The following is a 19,970-nucleotide window of genomic DNA, read 5'->3' as shown; positions in this document are numbered from 1 at the left end:
TAAATTTATGCTTGTTTCGACAATTCTGAACATTTTAAAAGTATCGAATGATGTTAGAAATATCTGCTTTTTTGCAAAATTTGTCAACCATTTTTAAATCTTTTGCTCTATTACCTTCAACATATAATCAAAAACATTTATAGAAATTGATTTATCACGTTTATCGTCTCTTGTGATCTTTACATAAAGTAATACCAATGTTACTGAAAGAGATATTTTGTCTTCAAGAAGCCAACACGTGTGTCTGAAAGTTTAACACTTGAAATCAGTAATAATTACAGGATCAATTACTGCCTGAAATATGAAAAAGATCATGTGCACCGAAATCAATGATTGAAGTTACTCCAATTTTTTAAAAAAGAATACGGGAAGAAACGATTAATTTGGGAATAAGTAAAAAATGGAAACAAAGTTTGTTTATAAAGGCGTGGAGTCCTTTGTCGCACTTACTACTTCAAAAGAAATAACATACGAAATGAAAGCATTCTTAAACAACAAAATACATTTTGCTTTTCCCATTGTAAAATATAATGTTTCTATCTTTCCAGTTATCTATAGTTAATGTGGAAAATAGAAGTACAGTCACGTCCACGTCGTAAACTCGGTAAATTATAAAGCCACTTCGTTGAAGGTAAGCAAAGAGATTGAAAACTCCATGTTACCCCCAAATTACCATAAGTATAAATATTTTTTAACAAAACCTTTAAGCGTAATTTCATTTACAATTTCGTTTATAAATACAGGGACAATATAGAATGACCATTTAGAACGACGGTAAATATTTTGAAAAAGTATTCGCAAAAGTTACAGAAATGAATGAATTCAGAAACATTGAAATTTTAATAATTTAAGTAATATAAATTACAGTTTGTTATCGAAACCTCGTTCAGAGAATTTTTAATAAATCATATAATAGATTCAACGAAATTTACAAGAATTTGAATCTGATTCATACGAAATACGTGGCAGCGAAGAATAACAAATACGATGGGATATTTAATAATGAAACTGAGGATTATTTACATTTGCGGAGAATTTAAAAATGCAAATACGTAATATATTTTATATAAGAATATATAACACATATTCAAAGTAGTCACGTAACTTACGTTATAACTTACGTTACCCTTATACGAAAAGGAAATAAATTTCTATTTAGATTTCATCTATTTAAATGTATTCGTAAGAGTATAAATTTGCATAAAAATTAGCAGTTTATTAATAATGCAAATACCAAAAATAAATAAAACAGCAATTTATGGAAAAAGATGTATTTATGAAATTCTTATTATAACATGGATTATACGAATACTGTATAGGTCAGTACTCAAACAAGATAATCACGAAGGTTTTAATAAATCGCTGACGATTTTTAGATTTATTTTATTTTCTATAAGTGGCCTAATGCCTATGGAGGCTAATACACATTTAGCAAGTTAAAGGATTTGCTTAGTTAAATCAGTTTAATTTAAGTATTTAATTTGTATAAAAATTTATTTTTCTAATTACAAGTAGCTTCGTTTATACTAAAATGATTTTGAAAAAAATTGACTGGCATTAATAATAACATAATAATAAAAAATTTTCTTAACAAAATTTCAATATTTATACGTATATATATTGTGCTTTGAAACATGCAAGAGAATATGTGAAATGTTTGTTGGCAAAGCGTGAAAGAAGGCTGCTTCCGAATAGGAATCTTAGAGCATGTATTAGCTACGATAATCATTAGTTTCTCTAGGATTTTTGCTTTCTGTCACGTTCAATAGCCGAACACGCGTTGTGCATCTCAAAAATAATTTAGAAACGATATCGTTGCAGAAGTTCCGAGCTGGAAAATTTCGTAATCTTTCCGGGAACTTCTAACGCTTCACGTTTGTCCTCGTTAGGAGAAGACGCGTCTATGAAGGTGGTTACAACAGCTCAGAGATCGTTGATTTAAAAATTGACATTAACGATATTAACAATTACATTTAATCCTAGTTTAACTAGGTTTTCTTGCAATTTTATATATTCAAGTAATTTAGTATATTTCGTAATATATCGAATGTAAATACGGAACTCGATCAATAAGAACATGATACATTACAATTACATTATCAATCGCAATGTCAAAAGATCATAGCAATCTTCTTGCTATTCGAAAATATAAATTACTAATCGAGGTATGTATGTATGTTTTCAAATTATATTGTTTTATATTATCTAATGAACATACATACATAGGTGCATTTATCACTTACTTTTGTAAACATTATGGATATACCATCACAAACTTTATTTACGATAAAGGAAAAGGAAAATACAAAATTCTATTGAACAATGAAGATATTAATCCCAAAAAAATTAAATATCGATTGAATATTTTTTATTTTACTTGGTAAATACTGTAAGTTCTTAAGGTCTTGGTATTAAATTCTCTGTTTTAATATTTTTAATATTCTTTCCATAAAAAAATACTAAATTCTATGGACGAATTAAGAAACTGTTTAATGGAAGAATGGTAAAAAATAGGAATAAATTATTTACAGAAAATAATGCGTAACATGTGAAATTGTTTAAAATACGTTATCAAACATAAGAGATATTCGCCAAAATATTTAACGTTTTTACAAAAAAAGAGGTATCTGTCATTTCTATTTTATAATTAAAACTAGGAATTTTAGTATTGATCGTGTAACATTTTTTGGAATCTATATACTTTATTGTAATATATTGTAGTATAATGAATATGAAATCCTTTTTGCTACTCGAGGGGTATTTATCATAAATATAAAGATTAGAAGTCCAAAATATTTATACCTACTGGTGCTCGATTAATTTTGCAATCCACTGTATGTATCGATAAAATTTAGCGATGCAACTTTTCAATCGATCTAATTAATAATAATAATATATACCATATACATACCGACCCAATAATGCACCAGATATAAAAGAGAAGAGTCTGTCCTACTCGAGTATTACTAAACAACAATCAGAGCAGAAAAAATGGTATTCAAGATTTAGATGTAGAAACGAGACCAAAGCAAGGGAATACTAGAAAGATAAGGGAGAGAAAAGATGCAGACTATGTAGAAGGAAAGAAGAAGACCTGAGACATGTAATAGAAGAATGCGAAATAACGGGAGGAACAAAGGACATAGGAAAAACGTTAAATAATACTGGAGAAGGTTTAACAGAACCGAAAGCAATAATAGAGAAGAGAAGGGCAAACGACAGGAAGGAAGCACAGCAAGGAGGCTAAAGCCCAAAGTTGCAATAGTTTTTAGTCATTAGTTGTTAATTTGTAGTTTCTTGTAGTTTTAGTTTTTAGAGATAAAATAATTAAGGGAGTGCAATAGAACAGAGTGGATAAGAGGGGAGGTAGACATATAAGAAGAGAAATAGACATAAGAGATGTAAAACCGAAAGTTCGTCCAAAGCCGAAATGCACGGACTAAGCAATAATAATAATAATAATAATAATAAATAATAATAAACCTTGAACAATGGCACAAAACATAACAACGAAAAGGTCGCCATTCATTAGTGGGCAAGTAAAGCAGGTGAAGCCATTTCCAATAATGCCGAATTTTGAATATTCTTCTAAAAGTATACGGATAGAATCATATAAAATAACGTTACGAAGTGTCGATGGTCTTTCAACACATCCTGGACGTCCAGATATACTGTTAATTTCCGAAACACATTATACAAACCGCAATTATTGTAAAATACCGAGCTACAAAGTATACTGCTCTGTCAGTTACCCCAGTGATAATGTTCATGTAGGTTCCGCATAATGATAAAATATACTATTAAACGCTATGTATTACAATCTTTTATGGTGGCTTAGCTACAAGCTACAAGTTTAGTCGTAGAAAGTCGTCGTGAAATATCAATGAAAATGTACTTAAACTTGTTTAATGCAACTAAACGCTCTTATCGAAGTGCAAGAGTAATAAACCCTCAAGGAAGCAACCTACTGGAAGCGACACAAAGGCTGCATGTACAAATGCCTGCAATTGGAGAACTTACATATTGGCCTACCCACAAAAGTCGTAGATCCGATGTACTAGATCTCTTCGTCACAAAAGGAATAAATCAAGAAAGTTTCTCTGTCTAACCATGCTTAGGCCTGGAATCAAAACATACAGCAATATCGGCAACTATCACAAACCAAAGCATTACGTATAAGGAAAAGCCACTTACGCTATATAATGCTATCTATAATGCTAAGAAGCTTTTGATTAATTCCAGAAGACGGGACAGAAATAAAAATGTCACTAAAAACGGTAGAGCAAATAGATGAAGCTGCTGTGTGGAAATCCACTCCATCGTCGAAAAATAAGAAACCTCCATCATTTTAACGAAATAAGAGAGTTGTTAATTCACGAAAGAAGAAGATAGCAAGAAACCAAACAATTGTATGATAAAACGAGACTAAACCAAGCACATAAAAAACTGAGAATCCTACTACAGAAAAGTCGAGATGACTCGTTCAATGAATTCCTGAAAAATCTCGCACCTAACACAACCACAGATCATTCACCATGGAAGTCCAGAAAAAGATAAGACAGCTTATGAAACCTGTTCCTCCGACAAAAATGGAAATTAGAAACTAGGCAAGGATTGAGATAGAAAAAGCCGAAATATTTGCCAAGCATCTTTCAAAAGTGTTTCAACTACCTGCAAACTAAATAAGTCACCAAGAAAACGACAGATCGACAGATCGAGCAGATGCACGGCTGAAATCATTCGATCAAATACTTTTCCTCAGGCGAAATCCAACGCTCGAAGAACTTTCGAAAAACAATGCTTCTGACTGTTAACTTTGCCGCTATGCTCAGAATAGGCTGCTTTCCATTCTACTGGATCGTAATAATTGCAATTGCATTGTAACAAAGTGTAGTGCATCGCTGTGTTAATCAAAATCATGTTACCCTCTCATAAAATTGTACCTCTCGGACAGATTATTCCAGGTCAAAACACAACGAACCACCTCGATATCTGTTACTTTCTATCACTTTATTCTATTCAATCAGTATCATATATATCGTATACACGCCAGTCTTCCCGACGATACCAAATAGCACAACATCTACCTTCGGCGACGACACGACGATGTTAGCCTCGAATCGAGATGCTCCACGAAGCCTCGAAAGAATTACAACACCATCTTAACGAAATAGAACTCTGGTTAAGAATACGGGGAACTAAAATCAATGCTACTTGTCCTATATGTTGCCCAGTACAATTAAACGGCAATGAAATACCGTAGCAGGAAGCAACCAAGTATACACTGAACGGAAAACTGTTATGGAAAAAGCGTATTCATAAAGAAAGGGATCGATTAAGCGAAAGGCATAGAAAACTTTTATGCCTGATTGGTAAACAGTCGGAATTAGCCTGTCAACTATAGGGCATAGCCTTAGACCGCAACATAAAAACGATAGAAAGATGGCAAAATGAAAAGCCAGGAGCTACGATGAATGCAGATTGGTACATTCGAAACCAGCGAGTAATAATCAAAGAAATTCCCTCTATAAAAGAAGAAATCGTGCCAACATCTTGGCCATAAATACATCTTCGAAGAACGTAAAAGATTGGAGAAATTTTATTTTCTGCAAGTACTTTAGATTCAGCGATTTAGTTAAACAGCATTGGTTTGGTATATCATTGAGTGTATCGATGTTCAGATCAACCTAATCCATCACATGTCGATGCACATTATCATTAAACGATAGATTGCACGTATGCAGATATTTACAAAAATTGATACGTTTAGGTACGTTGGCGATGATCGCATGAGTTACTTGGCGTCGACTGGATGTACGAATGAAATCGTAAAGTGAAATAGGAACATTCATAAATCCTATACTCAGTACAAACATTCATTAAATCTAACGAAAACTTTTGGTTAAAAGTGAAAGGTTCTTCATGTACGGTTGTTATTATGCGATGTGCGATATGATGTGCAAAGAATAACCGAAATCGACACATTCGGATGGCTTAAGGATACATACCCTTTTGGTAATTGGAACGGAATATCATGGTGACCAGTTTCGATATATTGTTGTACATACGTATGCATTAAAAGTTTCCAATAATTTAATATTATCTTTTTGAGAACTTCTGCAGCTTCGACTTTCTGACACCACTTAGCTGAAAGGACATTTTGGGGAAGGTAAATGTATCTAAATTATTAATCTTTTGTAAAAAATTGTAAAATTAATATTAATCCTTAATTGGCATCGTTGGATCGAAAGAGTGTGTTTATTTTCAACAGAATATGATTTAGTTACAAAATTACAAATAGATTGATCCAGCACGATTTTACTCTTAATTAAAGTTGTCGAAAAACAATGTGACATGATCAAATCCGTGTGAAAATGGAGTAAAAAAAGTTGGTATCTATAAGCATCGAACAATATGGGACAGTTTCGTTTAAATGACGAGCTATTGTAGACAGACGATCGTGGTTAGTTTCACCAATAATATTCGATCATTGCTAATACTTTGACGAATCGTGTATTAATAATTTGATATGCATTTAGTTTGATTAAATATTTATAACGCCTTAAATAAACAATTTATATTTCATATGCTTCTAATACAAATTGACTCGAATATTCGTTTACTTATATATGGCATCGATAGAAACAACGAATTACCTGACTTTAAATATACCACTGTCAATAAAAAGAATTATTGTACAAGACCAGCTGGCGAGCTAGCTTGGACAATGATAGGACATGGACTGAAATATAAAATAAGACATATCGTGTCAACTATGCAACGAATAAATGGATGCTAAGTAACTGCACAATGTATACTAAAATTAGATCAATAACATTGAGAAATAAGAAATGGACAGAAATAACAACAATAAAAAGCAAAAGCAAATGCAGGATCTAGGAAAATTCATAAAGGGAATCACGAAGTTGGGAGCTTTCTGCCTGGGCTAATACAGAAACCAAAGAAGAACAACCAGAATTGGAACGAAATATCGAAGACTGACGCAAAAACAGGGAATTATTAATAAGGAAACATATAATTTTATGAAACATGTGTACGAGCCTATCTACCTTTTTTCCAAGATAAGTCATAGAATACAGAAACAGAATGAACTAATAAAAGATACATAGAATCTACACAGTACATTAAAATATGGCTATGTTTGGACAGATGGTAAATTAAGATCTACCTTCAAGGAATGGATTAAGGCAAAACTAAATGTATCGGACATGCGAATATTCAAAATAGGTTATAACAGGCATAAGTCTCGATACGATAAAGAAATATAATACGATACAACATCCATACACAATATCCATTTTCTTATGAGCGACCGTGTACGTAGTTGACAAAAACAAGGAAGAGGTAACATTTCGTAAAAAAAGATAAATTAATACAATTAATGCAATAAATAATTGTTAACGACAATGAATGGCAAGAGTCCTATCGATGGATTTTCAATGGCCGGTCTTTCAATTATCTTATTTCAGCTCGGTCATCGGGAGCAGCCAAAAAAGTAATGAACCGGACGCGATAATTGGTATCGCGCAGCCATTTTCTGTCCTTTATCGTGCTACGTGGGTGAAACTGCTTTTCATTTATTCACTTCTCTTTACCAACGGATATTGTGCAAAATTAATGCATAATGCATGCGTGCATGATTAATTACATGCTTATTGGATTGATACGCTGTCCAGCACTCGTGATTTACGTTTATTCTTACGTGTAATTTTCTTTCTGCGGAGTTCACACCAAAGCTTGCTTCTGCTTTCTAGAACGGACACTGTGCGTTTTAGTTCTAAACGCTGGAAACTAAAAGCGCTGTAAATTCTGTCTCTAATGAAAGTAAGTTTATATAGCAGAAATTAAAACAAAAAGAGATCGGGCCCTCGATATTTTAGTATATATAGCGACTGGAAAGGGTACTGTCACACTACTGTATTTATTACAGCATCTACACTGCCGTTCGTAAGTATTAGGATACTTACAAAAACTTAAGTAAGCCTAAAAGATTATTAGATCTGGAACTCGGTGCTCGAGCCGGCTCCCGGAAGTATCTACTAATTCGAGATTGTAAAAGATTCCCGAAAATTGCGGGATTCTCGAGAATTATAAAATTATATAGGATAGAATACGAAGTTATGTGAATATGTTATAATAAAATATTATATGGATCACATATTTCGTTATTACTTTTGCTGCATATTCCAGCCTGTATGATTTTTAAATTGTCTACGATCTACGATACTTTCTTTAATTACGAGTTACGTTCTCCGTTATTCTTGCGTTCTCGAAACACCAATGTTAGGAAGTTATCAAAATATCTAAGAATTATTATTATGAAATATTGCAGAAACCGAATATCACGTAAAATGTTAGATTATAAACGGCCCATGTGACAATGATAATATAATCAACTTAATGTAACGAAATTAATCCTTATCTTGTTTGTACATATCTATCGCTTCCTTTGATCACCATTTTGCTCAACTTTGACATTCGTATTATTACTATATTCATTGCTATATAATTTCATATTTTACAATACAGTTTGAGATTTTTCGGAGTTCGCTGTCCAATTCACCTCTTTGTTTAATAAATTGTCAGTTTAAGTTGCATAAAGTCGTGCATGTATTTGACTGTAACTTTGCACGAATACAGTAGAATACAGATTTTGTACGAGATTAATCATCTTCTCGATACTTGAAATTAATTGTCACGTTTCTCATGAAACCAGTACCATCAACCCTGATGCTTATCAACGGGAGTGTATTATATACTAATTAATTAGGTGCACGTATATTAAATTTCGTATCATATAGTACCATGTTTTGACTACAAAAATGTTGGTAAGCACTTTAAAAATAAAATGTAGAACCTAATAAGAAATATTCTTTGCAGCCACTGTAATCGCTCTACAATAGAATCTAAGATTTATAAACCTATTTAAAGTAACAATCTTTTGCTTGTATACGTTTCTTTATGCCGTTTGCTCATTCGCATTAGACTGTATATATGACTTTTGAAGGATTAACGTTGCTGTCTTTATCGCAATTGTCTCGTTTAATATCTCGATATTGCGATGACATCTATAGCAGACCGAAACACTTTGGTTTTATTTCAAGACATTTGTATTTTAAAAATTACTAGTCGCTCCGACTACAATAATTATTATGAACAAGCCTATAAACGTAGAATGTGATACAATATTAATGGTGCATTGTACAATGTAAAACAATCGTTATTTTATCGATTTCGAAATTGTCGACATCGAGTCTTTCCTGAAAATGAAGCTATCGTTAATAGGAGAATGATGCATTTTTCTTCGTGCAATTTTATCTTTTCAACAAACAATTATCAGAGCCTAAGCGTTAATCTGTTGCAATCCTCAGATTTTTTATGTTGCTTAGTTTGAACTAGATTTTTTTCGATAAAAATATCGAATAAAATCTTTTCATTTTCGGCTTAGTTTCCGAGAAAATCGGGTTTGAAAATTGATCAAATATATTTGAATATGGTTAATTCCAGACTGGACAGGACTAATAATCGACAGGTAATTCTACATGTGAAAATCTTTCCGTTTAAGGCTCAATTTTTAAGCAAATCAAATTCGAACATGTTTAATTGAGAATAGGCCTAGTAGACGCATGATAAATTTTCAAATTTATCTCTCTCGGAAACAAAGCGATATTCTACTTTGTCGAACTATTTTCACACGCAGAATGACCTAATTGTCCATTGTTTACTTTTGTCCAGTTCGGAATTAGCTATATTCAAATATACCCGACAAATTAACTAAGCCGAGAATGAAAAAATTATTTTTCTTATTTTTTTTACAAGCAATCAAGTCGTGTCCGCTTTCACATGTTATTCGGTGGGATCTTGTATTCGAAACAAGAAATAATGCATATTATTAACGATCTTTTCCTATTTTTTTCAAATTTTCTAACGATAAAAGGAAACGATTCGGCCTGTAGCGATCTAAAACACGCAACAGGCTCGAGATCTGAAATGATCGTGTTAAGAAAAGAATGTACTACAATCTTGTAATAAAAGAAAAAATCTCTGGTGGCGGGTAAAATAATATACGAGTACATAAGTTAAATTTTGGTCAACAATATAAGTATTCTAGTTTCTACATTGCTGTCTTTCGTTTATAGTTCTAATAATACGTTTCGTTTCTTTCCTGCTCTTTTATCTGACATGCTAATAGTACCTATATATATACATATCGAAAATTCAATACCCGATAGTACACTGCACTTTAAACATTGTAAGCGCTTCTCTGCAAAGCTAATAATTCTAACTTACAGTCTTCTGCTCGCCCATCAGATATGTGTATCAATTTAAAAAATCAGAAGCCAATTTCAAATCGACCAGGCATCTCTTCTCAAAAAATAGTAATATCTACTTATTAAAATAGTAATCTCGACAAAATAATGTCAGGTGATCTAACTGCATAAATAATCATATTTAATTGCACGAAACAATGTCCGTTCGAACGGAACCGTGTCGTTATCGATATGTGTCTCAACGAATAACGCACATCAAACTTCCTCAAGATACAAGTTACATACTTCGTAACAGACTGTGTTCAAAAAATCTTTTAACAATTTCGCGAAGACGTGGTAATGCGTAGCCTGTGGATTTTCATGCAAATTTATTTTTTTGCGAATATATTTTAAGAAATGAAGCTAAAATAAAGATTAGTTTTATCCAATAAATATAGCAAATGTATTATTCTACAATAGACAATTTATAGTATATTCTTGCACATTATGTGCTATTTGTTATTCAGAAGAAACCACTCAAATACAATCTTGCATACAGTACAATACAATCATAAAAATGTGTATGGATATCGACTGAAACTCCCACTTTCATGCCCACGGGGAAAGGGAGAACATTAACAAATAATCGAGTTTTAACATTTCTTGGAAAACGAAAATTTAGTTTTCAGGCTGAACTTTATCATTGACGCCTCTAAGTTTTTTTTACACATATTATACGTCATTCTATTCATTTTAACGCGTTGAATACGAATACCGCATTCGTTTTTGGCGGAAATGAATTTTTCCGAATTCAGCTCGAACCTAACCCTGACCCTAATCCGTACCATTTCGCCGATACAGATGTGTCCATAATAAATACTGCATATCACACAGGTATAAACTTTCCGCCATCAACGCTTCCTGAAGCGTTTTCGTCTTTTGTTTGTTGTTTAACATCTTGGGTTTGATCATAAATTAATTTAAAAAAATATGGCACGACAGCATTCTATGCAATTCTATATAAAATCAAGTTCTATTTACCAACATTCTTCGACTTAATCAGTTTATACAAACGATGGTCAATTCAGAACCAGAATAAATGGTGAAGTTTCTGCCGTCTTTTCAATTACCGACCACTCTAAATATTACGATACGAACGTTTACCGATGATGCAGCGATATTTGCAAGCCACGAAAAGTCTAATATCGTATCCTCCTACCTTCAAGACCATCTAAATTTTCTCCAAAATTGGACTAGCAAATGCAAAATTAAAATCGGTGAGATTAAGTCAACCCATATAAGCTTCTCCTTAAGGCAAGGGCAATGTCCCCTACTGTTCATTAGCAGTATAAAAATACCGCATCTTTCACCAGTACGGTCCTACTATATTTAAGTCTTCACTTGCACAATAAACTCAATTAGAATGGAATGGAAGATATAGAAATATGTATGTACTGCATTGGTTATTTAGCAGAAAGTCAAGATTATCGCTGGAGAATAAAATACTTGTTCACAAAACAATAATAAGGCCGATATGCACTTATAGTATCGAGATATGTGCCTGTAAATCCAATATTGTCATTATATAAACTAACATCCATTCCTCAATATTCGTCTCAGAGACAATACAAGAAGAAGCTATAGCTAGCAAACTAAATCTTCGCACTAATCTTCTGGTTTAATCACTCCTGAAGGAACAGGATTCTAGGAGACAGAGAAGGCAATGGCCTCAAACGAGCGACTGATACTTTTAAAGCTTTTAATTCATGATTAAATTCAAATTCTTAAAATTTTAGGTTACACCACTATGAATTTTATTTCGCCGTACGATATCACGTTACAGTGTGCATGGAGACGAAGTACATTGGTAGTCTTCTTACCAATTTCGCATCTTTAAATTTCTTACAAATGGCCGCAATTTAATAACAGCGGATAAGAAAATATCCGCAGTTTAGCAGTGGTGTAGTCTCGAGTTTAGAGAATATCAACAGGTCCTTGGTACGTACACATATACGTGTATATGAATAATCTGGTATGGCCGTAGGAGCAGGTTACACGGTCTTGTCAGTGCACCATAAACCTGATCTCCCTTCGAAACAAACGGGATATTAGAGGTAGGTAGAGAAACCAGTGAGATAAGGATGGAAGGAAGGGAGGAAGGAGTGATGGAGAAAGAAAAAGAAAAAAGAAAGGAAAGGGAAAGAGGAACGAAGATAAGCTCATTGCAGAGTATAGTCCGTGGCAAGGTTCGACGGTGCGTGTGAGAGAAGGAGAGAGAGAATGAGAGGGGCAACAGGAGAAAAGAGAGGGAGGGAGGGAGGGAGGGAGGGAGGGAGGTAGGGAGAGAGAGAGAGAGAGAGAAAGAGAAAGGGAGCGAGTGAGAACTGAAAAGGAAACGGCGGCGCGGTGGCGGAGGAATGATAAAAGGGGCCAAGAGAATAATAATAAAGAGACAAGGAGGCAAGATAATGTACGGCGCCGTGCTGGCGTCCATTCATGCTTTTTACTCGTTAGCTGGTTAAACCTCAGGGACCGACCAGTTTCGTCTCTCACCTTGCCTCACCTGCCTCGCTTTCTTCCTCCTTTTCCTTCTTTCTCTCTTTCTTCTTCTGTTGCCAGCACTCATCCGATCCAGCGACCAGTCGCTGTTCTAACGATTTTTCATCGATTCGAATTACATATTTGCGTTAGCAATTAGCTACATAACATAGAAATAAGATTTGCTTTTTTGAAACTCGAAGAACCGTTTCATTCGATGGTTACTGAATAGTTTTCGCTGGTTTATCGTTTATGTTATACATGACGCATGTGTACACAATGGCTCGTAAAAGCATTTGTATACGTAGCATAGAAAACTTTCATGCGTATATGGTGCGTGTTATATAAAAATTTCGAAATCTCATTAGCACTGCAACGACGCCCAACTATCGTGATTACGTTGGTAAAATTTTAAACGATTCTGAACATGTATAAAAAATTACAAGATATCTAGTACGAACATAAATTTTGAAGAAATCACAAAAATATTTAAATAGACGTTTATCCGCAATATTCGTGTCTCGGTATTCAGTGAGACCATCTTTAACATTTATTATACTCAGTACACTAATGTAATATATACTAATTTCTTGTTAAATATGAGTTTGCAGTAAATATCTTGCAACTTTTATACATATTTTCAGATTGAGCTCAAATTTTGCCGATATAACCATAGCAATTACGTCTCACTATACTGCTAATGGAATTTCAAAATATTTTACATAACACGCACGATATACATACACGTAAAAGTTTTTCGTGGTAAGTTTACGAATATGTACATTTGTGAGCTATTGCACATTGTATACACATAACGCATAGCGGATAATAAAATATACTATTTCCATTTTCTTGGGAAATTAAACAAATCACGTAGTTAAAGATCATTTAAATTTGTAGTCTTCCGATTCTATGAAAAAGTAGTAGGTTTCTATTTGTTTGAAATTATTAATTCATCATTAATTCGTGAATTTTCATTACATTCAAATGCTGTTCTCGGATGTCGGTTAAAATTGTCCGAATACTTATGAACGGTAATGTACATATGTATTTCATTTCTACGCTTATACTTGTTCGTCAGAATACTTCTCATCAGTGGACGTCGTTTAAATTACGTTTCCTTTCGCGACGGAATGAAGCAATTTTTGAGAAACCTCGCGGGATAAGTTAAGCTAAGAGTGAAAGAGAAGAAAAAGTTCGATCGTTTAGAAGCGAATTCTTTGCCCTTGTTCGATACAACGTACAACGCGCAGCGAAACCAGTCGCGCTTTCCTCTCTCACCTTATTCAGTACCGGCGCGCGTGCAGATATCAAGGAGATCTTGCTGCGGCCGAGATAGACTTGTGCATCCTCCGCGTTCTGAATTACGAGAGACAGATGATGACTTAACTCTAACGAGTCTCTCTCGGCTGACTTTTTTGCCAACACAGGAGGATTGTGACTACCAGTTGGATAGAACTATTCGTTGAGCCAACCGTGCAATCGACGATCGTGATATTCACGAGCATTTGGGAGATCTTTTCTCTGAAATTCCTGCTTTCATCGAAGAAAGCGCCATTCGTTTTATACTTCTTATAGAATAATTTATGACTAATTTTCGGTAAGTTAATATGTTAATGGTATGTCAATCGGCAGCCTAATTTAACAAATATGTATGATGTAGATAATTTATAATGTCTCCGATATTTGATTAACTTTTTACGCGAAATTGACAAACATAAATAAATTTTACTAAAAATTAAATTTTATTAAATACAACTATCATCGTTTACTAAAATAATGTCAAAGTATTAATTTATACAGATTTTATATTTGTTTAGCGTAATACTTGATATATTTGCACCTGTATATGCGTAAATTCGTTTCATGAGATCATCATAATTGCAATCTGTAATTTTACATTTTGCTTCTAATTCAAGTATACCGACAACTGATAAAGGTAGAATATCTTATCGGTAAAAAAGGTAAAACAATTTTTAAATGCAACTTCGAATAATAGCTGTACCTTTTAGAAAGTAAAGAACAAACAGAAAGGAGACAAAAGCAGTAAGATAATACGAGAGAAGAAAGCGAGTCGCAGAAAATAATGTTTGTTCGTTCTTTCGCGGCTAATGATCGTTCATTTTCAAAACATCGTTTGATTTTCTCTTTTATTAGCTCGATCTTTTAGCTGGACATTCATTTATTGCGTATTCTCGTATCGTATCACCGTTGAGTATCGACGTGGACAGGCAGTTGCGTATTACAATAAAATGCGATACGAGGATGTCGATTTTTTGCCATCGCACCAAAGAACAATAGTTGAGTCACTTTAGAGTGAGTTGGACTGTTTATTTGCCGTCAAGAGGTTCGCTTTGGGGCTTGTTTCTGGCTACGTCGTCCGCGTCATTAACCAAGTCGGAGTTTCTAAACTTGTACATTTTTTATGACACTATTTTCAAAAAACTCTGACCGGTTCGTAGCAGCAATAACCTCATGAAGTCATCGAACGCAATACTTTCACTTGAATACTTTTTGCAGCTTGTACTCATATCTGCTTAGCAGAAGTTAGAGCCGTTCGTTTCTCGATTCATTCGAGTATGTTGTGTCAGAGTTGCAGCGTTTCCTTTTACCTTAATTTATTACATATTTATTACATATTTATTACATATTAGTTAAGGACGCGAGGATTCCCCACGTGCGTCACACAAGAATCTACCGGTTATAATGGGGCAGACGTGTCTTAAAAGCGGAGAGAAACATTTTTTAACTGAAAACACGTATGTCTATCCCGTAATTTTTAATTTCATTGATTCGGAACATATACTTATGGTCTTGTTGGTGCAGAAAACTTACATTTTAAGCTGTATTTATAAATAAACTATCGAGTCATGTATGTTCGGAAAGTATCCAGTTTGTGGAGGCATATTTAAAGTTGATTATTTCGAAATTATTTAACAACCCCGTTTCAATTAATTGTAGCATATATTAACTTTCAGTTCATGTTTCTAACTTACTTTAACGATTTAAAAATTTATCTTTCCATTTTTTGATTTCATTTTTTCTTATAAACTTATTACAACTTTTACTATTTTATATCCGTTTATACCAACTTATGCGCTAAATTACTTACTTTGTTAGTTTCTAGTTTTTCTCTACTGTTAGCTCCTAGTACTAACATAAGAGAAGAGAATTCTAATTAATTTGGCATTTTTCGTTAGCATTAACCACGCTTCAAGTTCTAGAAAAATTGATAATGTTATAAATTTCAAGAAAAGAAAAAATAATATGACATTTTCTTTTAATGATTGCAAAAACAATGAAGAGTAAAAGATACTTGTAGTAGATTTGGGATAACATCGAACATCCGGTATTATTTCGCAATAGTTCGGGAGTCAGCGACAAAAATTTTAAGCCAATAACATTAGCATTTGTTTTAACATTATTTTACTATTTCTGTGTTATATTTAAAGTTACAGCACGTCCGACTTATTTCTATACGCTCTATTATGTCCTTACTCATCGAAAATACAAAAAAAACGTTTCATATGGAAGTTGGACAAATTGTAAAATTTAAATAAATAAATAAAAAAAAATATGGAAGTTGTTTGACTTTACAGGGAAAACCCATGATATTTAACAAGATATTTCAATCCTTTCTTACATGCCATTTTTACAATCCATTTTTGATGCATTTTTCAATTCTCTGTAAAAAAGTATTAAGCAGTTTGGGCCGAAAAATGATTAGCTAACATAAATCGTTCAATATTACGATACGAAGATATGCAACGAGTGGATACCCAACCTTAAGTTACTCTATTGAAGTTTCATGGTTTCATTGTCGAAGAGACGACAACGTATTATACTACATATTCAGCTGCATACGTTGCAGATACGAAAAGAAGCGGATAGACAAAGATAACAGCGATATCGAATCGCCGATGAAGAAGCCGAACGGAAACGCGGCAAGGGATGGAGCGGACGATCTCGAACGGCGCGGCGGCTAAAGAAAAATAGAGAATCTCGAGAAAGGTAGTGGAAGGACGGGGCAGACGGTGGTTCAGAGGCTGTGTCAATGTGTCAGAGAGACGGTCTCCATGCCAGGGTTGCCTTTTATGTCCACGTAATGTGGGACTCGAAGGAACTCCTGAGAGAAAGAAGTGGGGCCCGGTGCAGGCCCCTTCTCCCATACTTGCCGGCCCTAACTACCGGCTGTCACCCTTTGCTTTTCGCGCAACTCCCTCCTGGGAATCCAACAACGCCAGATTTCGTCTCGGTCCATATGTTTCTAGCTACATTTTTAGACATAAGAAATTGTTTTAAAAAGTACCGCACTTGAAAGTGACATTAATAACAGTAAATTTTTTATCAGCATATTACGCGTGTTATACGAAAAATTAAAAAGTTTCGTTAACGCTATAATCACACCAAACTATCATGATTATATTGGTAAAATTTTAAACGATTCTGAAAATGTATACAGAAATTGCAAGATATTCGATCACATTTCAAGTACAAGCATATATCTTGCAAAGATCACGAAAGTATTTAAACAGACAGTCATTCACAATATTTATAAGTCTCAGTATTTACATTTTTTATACTTATTATACGCTTAAATGACTATTCATATCGTGTATGAACTGGTATATATATATTTTCAGATAGGATCGAAATTTTTCCAATATAACCATATAGACAGCCGCGCCTCATTAAAGTGTTAATAAAACTTCAAGATATTTTATACAAAGTCTTTTATAGCAAGTGTGCGGATACATTTGCGAGCCACTGTATCTCTGATAAAATTTCTTACTTTATCATTATATACGACGATAAATTGATTTTATCGTTATATACAACGACGATCAAAAGTATCGTCACACGTGTATTAGTTTAATTTTTAAAGAAACACGCGAGTCTGCATTCACCTTTATCGTGAACTATAAATGGAGGTTGGAAACACGGTTATAATCTTGCAACAGTTCGGAATATCTCCTTTAAGAAAGTTAAGTTTCTGTTTCGGTTACAATTTCCATATCGATTCTTTATACAGTTTATTATTTGTTTTTTATCATTTAGTTTTATAGATAGCTAACTTTATTTTTCTGCAATTCGGGCTTGAAATCAATATACAATATCAATATAGTGCTCTATATATAATTACAATAATTAACATACATAAAATGTTTCGCGAATCCTATTAAGCTTCAGCTAATTTCCCTTTCTCCACTTCTCTACTATTTTTCTCGTCTATCTCCTTCCTCGCTTTTGTTCCCGTATGATCATGCTTTTAGTTCATTTCTTTTCTCTTTCAAATTCCCTCTATCCTTTCATGAGGTGTTTTCTTTCTCTCTGCTTTTACTCAAACTTTATTAGCTCTTTCCTCATTATCGCATCTGAATCTCGCTACCATCGATTGATCTCTCCTTCTTCTTTGCCCTGCTTTTCTCTCTTGATTCCCTGTCTTTTCCGCCATACCTTTCTTTTGTTATTCTGTGATATCGTGGCTGTCGCTTCTCTGTCCTGTCAATCTCTACTAGAGCTTCTGCCACGTTCAGATCTTGTGTACACGTTGTCTTGAGCGTATGTCCTTTCATTTATGCCCTTCTCCTCGTTCTTTCTATTTCAACATTTTCTCCTTGTTTCCCGAGTTCATTTCCTTCCAGCATTCAAGCACTATCTTCATTATATATCTTGTCCCCGATTTTTCTTCATATCTTACCTCTCCTCTTCTGCTCGCTTCTATTCTTAAGTTGTCCACTTTTGTTTCTTCAAGCGCTATATACGGCGGAATGTTAAAATCTAACCTTGGAACACACTTTATGTACTTGGTTTATAATTTTTCTGTAATTTCTGTATTATTATTATTTTTATTATTTCCCTTCTTAGCCCTCTTACTCAAATGCTTTTCAAATCCTTATTTTTTGAAGAATATCTTTCAAATACTTAAAGTCTTTAACTTATTCTGCCTCTTCGTCGTCCGATTTCCTTTTTACCCTTTTTTCTGGCTTCTCCCTTTTTTGAATATTAATGCCTTCGACTTTCCTGTTCATTCTCCTTATCGTTTCCTTTAACTCCTATGTGTTTTTCGTTAACAGTATTATGTCGCCTACATAAACCATGGTTATATCTTTCCCCTCCCTATTACCATTCCTCCTGCTTGTCCTCTTCTCAGTTTTTTTTCTAAATCCGCTGTGCTCGTCGAGAATAACGTTGGGCTCGAAAGGCACCTTTGTCTCAGAGTCGTTGTTGCGTAAAATTTGCCCGGCATTTTCCCATTCACTCTTACTTTACTTCCCTTACTTACTTTATTTTTCTTCTCAGCATCCTACTGACCTTTTTTTGTTCCATGATCTTGCCCAATTTGTCCCTGCTTATTTTATCGACAACCGTTGCGAGGTCGGCGATAAACGCAAAAGCAGCTTTCCCCTTTTCCCTTGATCTCTGTGTTTATCTCGTAACTCAGGATAAAAGTATTATCTATTGTACTTCTTCCAGACCTGAAACTTGCTTGCGTTTTTGCTATGATCTTCCGTTCTAGCTCTGCATTTAATTTTTTTTCAAGAACCTTCAAACATCCATACCCTATTCATCAGATTCGTAATTCTTGCCATTATTTTTATACTTAAATCTTCTCCTGTCGTCTTTCTCTTTCTAACTTTTTTATTTGGATCCTCCTTACTTCCTGTTCTCTCCTCATTGTGATCCTTCCTTCCTGCCAATTCTCAAGCGAGAATTAGGGTAAGCACCCCTACACTCCTTTCTTTCTGTATGTTTTGTCTTTCCCCTTGTATTGGTTTCATGAAATATTTTCTCCATTCCTGCAGGCTAATTCTATTTGTTATTCTTATCCTTCTCCTTCGCCTGCTGATAAACGTCCATATTTCATTCATGTTCTTTATTTGTTCTATTTCGTCTTCCATCTTTTACCGTTGCCTCTTATATTCTCTGCTTTTCCATCGTCTTAGCGTGTTCCTCGATTCTCGTATACTTTCTCTGCATTCCTTAGGCCTACAGAGACCAAGTTTTCTAATGATGCCGCAGTTCTCGAGATAATTATTTAGTTCTATTATACAGCTTTTAACGATAACGAATTATAGTATATTTAAACTTTGGACTCGAGAGTTATTTTGTAAAATGATAGAATAGATAGAATTTTACAAGAAAATCTGGTTTGCGCTA

This window comes from Bombus huntii, chromosome 13 (assembly GCF_024542735.1).
Source record: "Bombus huntii isolate Logan2020A chromosome 13, iyBomHunt1.1, whole genome shotgun sequence".
In the NCBI taxonomy this organism is placed as follows: domain Eukaryota; kingdom Metazoa; phylum Arthropoda; class Insecta; order Hymenoptera; family Apidae; genus Bombus; species Bombus huntii.
Note: the sequence above shows the minus strand (reverse complement) of the source record.